At 37.1% G+C, this 10,161-nt stretch overlaps 1 protein-coding gene across 4 annotated transcripts in view; it reads left to right on the top strand.

Moving 5' to 3' along the window:
- PKN2 (protein kinase N2) overlaps positions 1-10,161 on the top strand; it is a 141,301-nt gene that overhangs the window by 81,346 nt on the left and 49,794 nt on the right. The window lies entirely within an intron of this gene.

Consider the following 10,161-nt stretch of genomic DNA (forward strand, 5'->3'; position numbering starts at 1 on the left):
TGAATAGTGTTTCTGTGAATTTTTGTTTGCAGGTTTTTGTTTGAACACCTATTTTCAGTTATTTTTAGAATATACCTAGATGTATAATTACCAGGTCATATGGAAATCTTATGCTTATATTTTTGAGGGACCATCAAACTATTTTCCATAGGGACTTCATCATTTTACATTTCCAACAGCAAAGCATGAGGGTTCCCATTTCTCTGCATTCTCCTCAACAACACATGTTACAGTAAGTCTCCTAGATACAAACATGTTCATAAGTCCAATTGTTTATAAGTCTAACAAAGTTAGCCTAGGTTACCAAACACAGTCAGTTGTATAATGCTGTACTGTAATAGGTTTATAATGCTTTTCACACAAATAATACATAAAAAACAAAACATTTTTAATCTTACAGTACCTTGAGAAGTACAGTCGTACAGTACAACAGCTGGCATACAGGGACTGGCATCAAGTGAACAGGCAAGAGAAGTTACTGAGTGGAGAAGGGAAAGGGGGTGTGAGATGGTCAAGTTGAAGATTGTCAGCAATAGGAGATGGAAGGCAAGCTGCTATTTCACTCACGCCTCATGTTGATGGCACAGGTTCTGGTTCTTTGCTGGATTCAGTTCTATCTAGCTCCTGGAAAAAATGATTCAGTGATGTTTGTTTATGCTCAGCCTCTCAGTCATGTGCAAATCTTTGCAGCCCCATCAGCTGTAGCCTGTCAGGCTCCTCTGGCCAAGCCAGTGTCTGGTTAGTAGCTCTTGTCTTTTCTCCTCATAGATGACACCATAGCACAGGATTGCATTCTGAATGGTTGTTGTACTGTAGGTTGTAGGTTGTACTGTAGGTACTGTAGAACAGTACCTTTCATGTACTGTTCTATGTTCAAGTCCTGGCCTCAAAAACTAATAGTGCCTCCTCACATAAAGAAAATCCCCTTGCCATTTCCTGCAGCATGAGTCTCTTCGGTTCTTCAGTTACTTCTTCTTCCTCCTATCTCTGTTTGTCCTTTCTCTGGGCCTCCAATTCCAATAGGTCTTCATTAGTAAGCTCCTTATATGGAACAACAAGTTCAGTGAAGTCATCCTCTTGCAGATTTAGCTTAAAATAATGATATTGTGCTACTGTACTCTATATAGTGTGTGCATGCTAAGTCACTTCAGTCGTGTCCAGCTCTTTGTGACCCTATGGACTGTAGCCTGCCAGGTTCCTCTGTCCATGAGATTCTCCAGGCAAGAATACTGGAGTGGTTTGCCATTCCCTCCTCCAGGGAATCTTCCCAACCCAGGGATCGAACCCACATCTCCTGTGTTTCCTACATTGGCAGGCAGATTCTTTACCACTAGTGCCACCTGGGAAGCCACTCTATACAATACGGGTACAGAAAAATCACAGTCACTTGTAGAGGATGCATACACATGACGGTATACCCCAAACGCGTGAGCTAACTTATATGAGCATGACTGGACATGAACACATGTTCACATCTTGGAAAGTTCTCAACTTGAAGGTTCATTTGTGGGGAATTTACTGGATTTTTCCTTTTTTTAAAAAAATTACTGCCATCTTAGCTTCATTTTTGAAAGTGTGGTAGTGGTAGCAAAGTCTCCAACTATTTTTGTAGATTTGCTTGTTTTTCCTTTCAGTTATATAAGTTTTTGGTTCATATGTTCTCAGGCTCTGTTGTTCAGTGCATATGTTTATAATTTTTTATCTTCTAAATGGATTGACTATTTTATCAAAATGTAATATCCTTTTTCTACTGTAACAATTTTGGATTTAAAGTAGTCTATCTGATGTTAGTGTAGCCATTCTAGCTCTCTTTTGGTTACTGTTTACACTGAGTATCTTTCTGTTCTTCCTCTTTCAATTGATATATGTCTTTGGTTCTAAAATGAGTCTTTTTTAGACAGCATATAATTTTGTCATGGTTTGGGTTTGTTTATTTTAATCCATTCTCAGTCTCTGCCTTTATTTTGAACAGTTTAATCCATATATGTTTAAGATAATTACTGATAAGGTGCAGTGCAATTCTGATGCTGACTACCCAGAGTTAGGTCAAATTTCATAGGTTTATGGCACAGTCCCCCACAAGACTGCCTTCACTTCAGACACAAGCTGCAAGCTTGGGGTTTCCCCAACCACTCACACTTCTGACCAACTGGCTACAAATTTAGGGGTTCCTACTACCACCTCAGACAAAGTAATTCCATGGAACAAGTCACAGAACTCAGAAAAGCTCTATATTTATAAGTAAAATTTTATTATAAAGGCTACAAATTAAAACCAAAGAAGAGACAATAGGGAGAGATCTGGCAGTTTCCCTGCTGTCAATATGCATCACCCTCACAGAACATCAATTTCTGTTTTTAGCCAGTAATAGCTCTGACTATTCAGAATTTTTATTGTGGCTTTATTAGTGGGTTGGCGAAAGGGTTTGTTCGTTTTTTTCCATAAGTTGGCTCTAGTAGTACTTAATTGTCTTTAACTTAATTGTCTTTAACTTTAACTTAATTGTCTTTAACTGGAAAAAATTTTGTTGGATTGTATTGTGACAGCTGTCATATCAGCATGCATTTTTTAAAAACTTATCAAAATTAATGAATTTTTGTGTAGCCATTTTAATATTGAAGGGGGCAGGAAAGAAGTAACATTTTAGCGTGTTATGCTTTATTATTTCAAGAAAGGTAAAAATAACAACTGAAACAAAAAAGAAAAAAATTTGTGTAGTGTATGGAGAAGGTGCTGTGACTGATGGAATGTGTCAGAAGTGGTTTGATAAATTTTATGCGGGAGATTTCTCACTGGATGATGCTACATGGTGGGGTAGACCAGTTGAAGTTAATAGCAATCAATCAAGACATTGAGATCAGTCAATAGTATACTATGCAGGAGACAGCCGACATACTCAAAATATCCAAATCAAGCACTGAAAATAATTTCCACCAGTTTACTTATTTTAATCACTTTGGTGTTTGGGTTCCACGTAAATTAAGCCTTCTGGTCTATATTTCTGCATGCAATTCTCTACTTAAATGTAACAAAAACATTCTGTTTTTAAAACAAATTGTGATGGGCAATGAAAAGTGGATACTGTACAATAATACAGAATGGAAGAGATCATGGAACAAGTGAAATGAACCACCACTAACCACACCAGAGGCCAGTCTTCCTCATAAGAAGATAATATTGTATAAATGGTAGGATTGAACTCTTTCCAGAAAACCAAACATTTAATTCCATCAAGTACTGCTCTCAGTTAGACCAACTGAAGGAAGCACTCAATGACAAGCATCCAGAATTAGTCAAAAGAAAATGCATTATCTTCCATCAGGATAGCCTAAGACCACATATGTCTTTGATGACCAGGCAAAAACTGTTACAGCTTGGCTGGGAAGTTCTGATTCATCTGCCTTATTCCCCAGACATTGCACCTTCAGATGTCCATTTACTTCAGTCTTTACAAAATTCTCTTAATGGAAAAAAAATTCAATTCCCTAGAAGACTGTAAAAGACATCTGGAACAGTTCTTTAAAAGATAAAAAAATTTTGGAAAGATGGAATTATGAAGTTGGACTGAAAATTGGCACAAGGTGGTAAAACAAAACAGTGAATATATTGTTGAGTGAAGTTCTTGGTGAAAATGAAAAATGTGTCTTTTATTTTTACTAATAAAAAACCAAAGGAACTTCTTGACCAACCTAATACATAGGAGCGAGTGATTGAATCATTGGCCACTTGATTGAAATCAGTCTCTAGACCCTGACCTTTTCCAAAAGACCATAGTTCTGACTGATATGTGGGTCAAAACATGAGCCCTCTAACCATATAGTTGGTCTTTGTGTTATAGCCAGCCCCCATTCTGGAACTGTGCACAGGCCTACTGTGAGTCATTTTGTTAGCATAAACTCACATGTGGTCTGAGGAGTCCACCATGAATAACAAAGATACTGCTATTACTAGGGAACTGAAAAGGGTTTAGAAGATCCCTCTTAAGAACCAGGGAAATAAACCAGCCAAATTCATTATTATGGAACAAAAAGGCTTACTTCTACCATTTTCCTATTTGTTTTCTATAAATCTTCATCTTTTTTTCTGAATTCTTTTGCTTTCTTTTATGTTTGATTGAATTTTTCTAGTTTACCTTTATTTTATTCTTTCCTTGACTTCTTTTCTGTATATTTTAAAATTATTCTTAGTGGTTACTCTAATGATTACAGTTAATATCCTAAGTTTATAACAGTAGGTCACAAAAACTCTGCTCCTATACGTCTGTGCATCCTCATCATTATATTTTTGTTGACATAGAGTATGTCTTTATGCACTGTGTGCCCATTTGATTAGATTGTATTATATATTATATTACAATTATTGTTTTATCCGTGTCTTTTAAGTCATAAAGTAAACATGGAGTTACAAACTGAAAATATATTAATAGTGATACTGGCTTTTTAATTTACCTATGTAGTTAGTTTTACTGATGCTATTTTTTTTTTCTATGATTTCAAGTTACTGTCTAGTATTCTCTTTCATGTCAATCTGGATGATTTCTTTTAGTATTTCTTCTAGGAAGATCTGCTAGTGATAAGCTCCCTTAACTGTTGCTTATTCTAGAATCTTTTATTTCCTTCATTTTTTTTTTCTAATTTTATTTTATTTTTAAACTTTACATAATTGTATTAGTTTTGCCAAATATCAAAATTTTTTGAAGGTTAGTTTTGCATATATAGCATTCTTGGTTGACAGGCTTTTTCTTTCAGCATTCTAAAAATATCATCCCAGCCCCTCCTGGCTTTTATGCTATCTGATAAAGAATCAAGTTTTAATCTTATTGAGGATTTTTGGTAACTAATGATTTGCTTCTCTCTTGCTGCCTTCAAGATTCCCCTTTTTGTCTCTGGTTTTTCACAATTTGATTATAATGCATCTCAAAATGGTGATTTCTTTTGAGTTTATTCTACTTGGATTCTTTGAGCTTCTTGATGTGTAGATTCATGTCATTCATCAAATTTGGGATGCCTGTGCATGTGTGTGTGTGTGTGTGTGTTTATTACTTACTTTAGAGATTCACATATGCATATTGAACTTAATACAATCTGTGATCATAGTATATACTCTTCCAAATTAGTTGCTGACCCTTGAGTAACGCAGGCTAGGGATGCCAGGCCTCTGCAGTCACAAATCTGTATATAACTTCAATCAACACCCACATGTCTTCAGATTCAACCAACTGTGGATCATAGAGCACTATGGTTAAGTATTTAGTGAAAAAAATTCACATGTAAGTGGACTTGCTCAGTTCAAAGCCATGTTGTTCATTTCCAATCTATATCTTCTAGTTTTGTTTTTACTTTAAAGAGCAAAAAACTTTAAAGGTATAGGTGATCCATGTTTGATTGAGTTAGTGCATATGGGATTACAGATATGGAAAACCTACTATGAAGTTACATGCACATTTTTGACTCTGCAAATGGTCAGTGTCCCTAACTCCCACATTGTTCAAGGGTCAACAAAGTATTTTTTTCAAAAAACAAAACAAAGCATTGTCCTTTATATCTAGTGACTCATTATTCTTTCTGCTCTTGTTGTACTTGAAATTTTCTGTTAAAATTTTCCTGTAGCCTATAGTCCTTTCTTTAGCATTTATTGTAGTAAACATGTGCTAGAGTCTAATTTTTCCAGTTTTTCTCTTCACAATAACATCCTTCATTCCCCAACATTGAATTTCCTTCATTTTTTTTTCCCTTTCTTTTCCTAAGACTGCACTTTCAATTCAGATATCTTTAAGTTTTCTGATTTTTCAGCCTGCTCAAATATGGTGTTGAACAACTCTAGGAAACTTTAAAAATTTCAATTAGTGTACTTTCCAGCTCCAGGATTTCTATTTGGTTCTTAGTTATAAATTCTATGTCTTTATTAATATTCCCTATTTGTTGAAATACTATTCTCCTTTTTCCCTTTTGGTTTCTTTTAGGTCTTTGACCACATGTAAGCTTTGACCATTTGTAAGACAGTTGGTATAGTCAATCCAACGACCCCTTTGTGTAGTAAATCCAATGTTTTGACTTCCTTATGGATGGAGAAGGAAATGGGAACCCACTCCAGTGTTCTTGCCTGGAGAATCCCAGGGATGGGGGAGCCTGGTGGGCTGCAGCCTATGGGGTCGCACAGAGTTGGACATGACTGAAGCAACTTAGCAGCAGCAGCAGCAGTGGGGATAGTTTCTGTGAATTTCTACTTTTCTAGTGAATTGGCCATACTCTCTTATTTATGTGCTTGCCTCATAATTTTTTATTGAAAGCTGGTTATGGTGAATATTATTTGTAACTCTGGAATATAGTCCCATTTTCTATAATTTCTTATTGCTGTTTGACACAGGATGTAGTTGTTTAGTGACTTTGTAATTATGTGTGGTCACTGAAGTCTCCATTAAGTTATTAGTCAACTAGTGTTTTGACAGACATTTTTTTTTAATGCCTGCAGGTAGAAAGAAAAATTTGCCTTACGTTTGCAGCTGAATTCTTTGTTTGTGTGCCAAGGCATACTTTCAGCATTCACCCAAGCATTTTATAATTCTGCCTTTTCTTGTACAGAGCTTGAATATCAGCCTGATGTGAAAGCTTAGTGCCTTCTTAGATCTCTTCTGAGGATGTCTGCTTTTGCAGCTAGTCTTCTGGTTTTCCAGTAACATGTAGAAACATTGCAGAGCTCTTATTCCCTAAAACAGCTTACTTCCTATCTCCCGCCCCCCTAAGACTATAGGATGTCTCTTAAATAATATAGACAACTGATAGCCTTTGCTCCAGGCTTCATTTGCCTTTCAATGCCTTGTACTTAGCTGTTTCTCTGCTTTGAAAGATTTCTTAGTTAGTTGAAAGAAAGGTAAACCTTTTCCGTTAGTCCTCCAGGGAGCCTTCAGAGAGGTCAAAGCAGGCATCCAGAGTTCTTTGAGAATGTAGTCTTCTATGCTCCCTCTGGCACCAAGAACCTGAATCAGAAATAAAGCCTGCTGTCTTCGGGACTCCTGGGCTTCCCTCGTGGCTCAGTGGTAAAGAATCTGCCAGCGGTGCAGAGGACACTGGAGCCGTGCTTTTGGTCCCTGGGTCAGGAAGATCCCCTGGAGGCGGGAGGGCAAGGCAACCAACTCCAGCATTCTTACCTGGAAAATCACATGGACAGAGAAGCCTGACAGGCTACAATCCATAGGGTAGCAAAGAATTGGACATGATTTGAAGTGACTGAGCACAGACACCATCATCAGGACTATCACCAAGCCATTGGGGTTGGGGAGAGGAGAGATGAAGCTGAGATAAATTAAAATGCCCCAAAGCTTTCCCACCAAGTGTTCATTGCATTTTTTGATCAAGCATTTGCTTGGTTGCAGTAAACCTTTGACTGTTTCCCAGATTTCTGGTAGCGTTTATTCTAACTAGTTTTCCTGATTTTGTTTGTTTTCCTGTGTTTCTGTAAAGAAATTGCCTTTAAAATTTGCTACCCTACCATTTTCTTACCATTACCTACAGAGATTTTTATGGCCCATGTGAATGTGACATTTTGGATACACAGGCCTTCCCCATCCCCAAGAATCTTTAAATTATCAACATGAATGTCAGCAGGGGCTTTGCCTTAAAAATAATGTCATTAAATATTTTGAGGATGTGAAAGTGTTCTTCAGAATTGTACAGCATACTGTCATATTCTAGTAGCTTTGGATATCATTATCAGTTTTATATTATGGCAGACTTCTACATTAAATCTTGAAGGACAAATTTATAGTTGGACAGTGCTGTTACTACTATTAAGATCACTCTAAAGCTTCAGTTACCAAATTGAGTTCCTAAATTTGTGGTACCTTGGGATACCAAGTGAATTCACAAGTTACCCTGGGATGCCAACTGAATTTTCCTTCACTGCTATATTAATAAATACTATAGGAAAATCAATATGGAATAGAAAATAATGGTGGCACTTTTCAATCTAATTCCAAAGTTTGATAAATTGTACAGTGCCCAGTAGGTACACATATCTCATTAGGAAGTGATCATGGTTATTTAAGAATGAAATATGATTACTTTTCAGTATATTTTTTTTCAAATAGTTATTTATAATATCCTATAAAACAGAACTGTTCGGTGTATCATTTAGACTACTAGCACAATGAAAAAGTTGAGATACTAGGCTACTATGAAACGGAAAAGCTTGGAAGCCTCTGGCCCAAACTTTCTATTGTATTTTAAATGTTTAAAGTATTTATTGTTTAAAGCATTTATCTTATGAGGTATCACCTCGCACTGGTAAGAATGCCCATCATCAAAAAATCTACAGACAGTAAATGCTGGAGAGAGTGTGGAGAAAGGGAACCCTCTACACTGTCATGGGAATGTAAACTGGTATAGCCACTGTGGAGAATAGTATGGAGGTTCCTTAAAAAACTTAACAGTAGATACCATATGATCCAGCAGTCCCATTCCTGGGCATATATCTGGAAAAAAACATAATTTGAAAAGATTAATGCACCCCAGTGTTTATTGCAGCACTATTTACAATAACCAAGACATGGAAACAAGCTAACTATCCATCAACAGAGGAATGAATAAAGATGTGTTACATATAAACAAAAGAAGAGACTTTTGGACTCTGGAAGAAGGCGAGGGTAGAATGATTTGAGAGAATAGCATTGAAACATGTATATTATCATATGTGAAATAGATCACCAGTTCAGATTTGATGCATGAGACAGGGTGTTCAGGGCTGGTGCACTGGGATGACCCTGAGGGATGGGATGGGGAGGGAGGTGGGATGGGGGTTCAGGATGGGGAACACATGTACACCCATGGCTGATTCATGTCAATGTATGGCAAAAAACCACTACAATATTGTAAAGTAATTAGCCTCCAATTAAAATAAATAATTTAAATTTGAAAAAAGTAAAAAAAAATGTGTTACATATAAATAATGGAATGTTAGTCAGCCATATGAAAGAACAAAATAATTCCATCTGCAGTGACATGGATTGACCTAGAGATTGTCATGTGTATGCATGTGTGCTCAGTTGTGTCCAACAACTGTAGCCCGCCAGGCTTTTCTGTCCATGGAATTCTCCAGGCAAGAATGCTGGAGTGGGTTGCCATTTCCCACTCCAGGGAATCTTCCCAACCCAGGGGTTGAACCTGCGTCCCTTGGGTCTCCTGAATTGGCAGACAGATTCTTTACTACTGTGCCACCTGGGAAGGCCATAGACTATCATACTGAGTGAGAAAAGCAAATATATGACATTGCATATGTGGAATCTAAAAAACAGGGTACAAATGAACTTACCTATCAACACAAAACGGAAATAGAGTTACCAGTATAGAAAACAAACTTATGGTTACCAGGGAGTAAGGTGGGGCTAGGGATATTGGGAGATTGAGATTGACATATATATACTACTTTATATAAAATAGATAATTAATAAGGACCTATTGTATATAACACAGAGAACTCTACTCAATACTCTGTAATGGCCTATATGGAAAAGAATCCACAAAAGAGTGGATATTTGTATACGTACAGTGATTGACTTTGCTGAACACCTGAAGCTAGCAGAACATTGTAAATCAAGTATACTCCAATAAAAAATTTTAAAAGTAAATAAAGCATTTATCTTTCCAACCACATCCTCTATAACTTGTATCACACATCTTCTGTCACAATCTGATTTGTGCACAGTGCCTATTAAATGTCTTTGACTTATTATATGTCTCCTTTTTTAAAAATCAAAACTGGAATATAGACCTGTGAAGAACAAAGTCTTTGTCATCTACCTACATGTACTCTTAATCCCCATCACAGGGTACTTTATACATTCATTTCAGTTCAGTTCAGTCGCTCAGTCGTGTCTGACTCTTTGTGACCCCATGAATCGCAGCACACCAGGCCTCCCTGTCCATCACCAACTCCCGGAGTTCACCCAGACTCACGTCCATCAAGTCAGTGATGCCATCCAGCCATCTCATCCTCTGTCGTCCCCTTCTCCTCCTGCCCCCAATCCCTCCCAGCATCAGAGTCTTTTCCAACGAGTCAGCTCTTCGCATGAGGTGGCCAAAGTACTGGAGTTTCAGCTTTAGCATCATTCCTTCCAAAGAACACCCAGGACTGATCTCCTTTAGGATGGACTTGTTGGATCTCCTT

The sequence above is a fragment of the Bison bison genome, unplaced genomic scaffold (assembly GCF_000754665.1).
Source record: "Bison bison bison isolate TAMUID 2011002044 unplaced genomic scaffold, Bison_UMD1.0 scf7180017864466, whole genome shotgun sequence".
NCBI classification, from domain to species: Eukaryota; Metazoa; Chordata; class Mammalia; order Artiodactyla; family Bovidae; genus Bison; species Bison bison.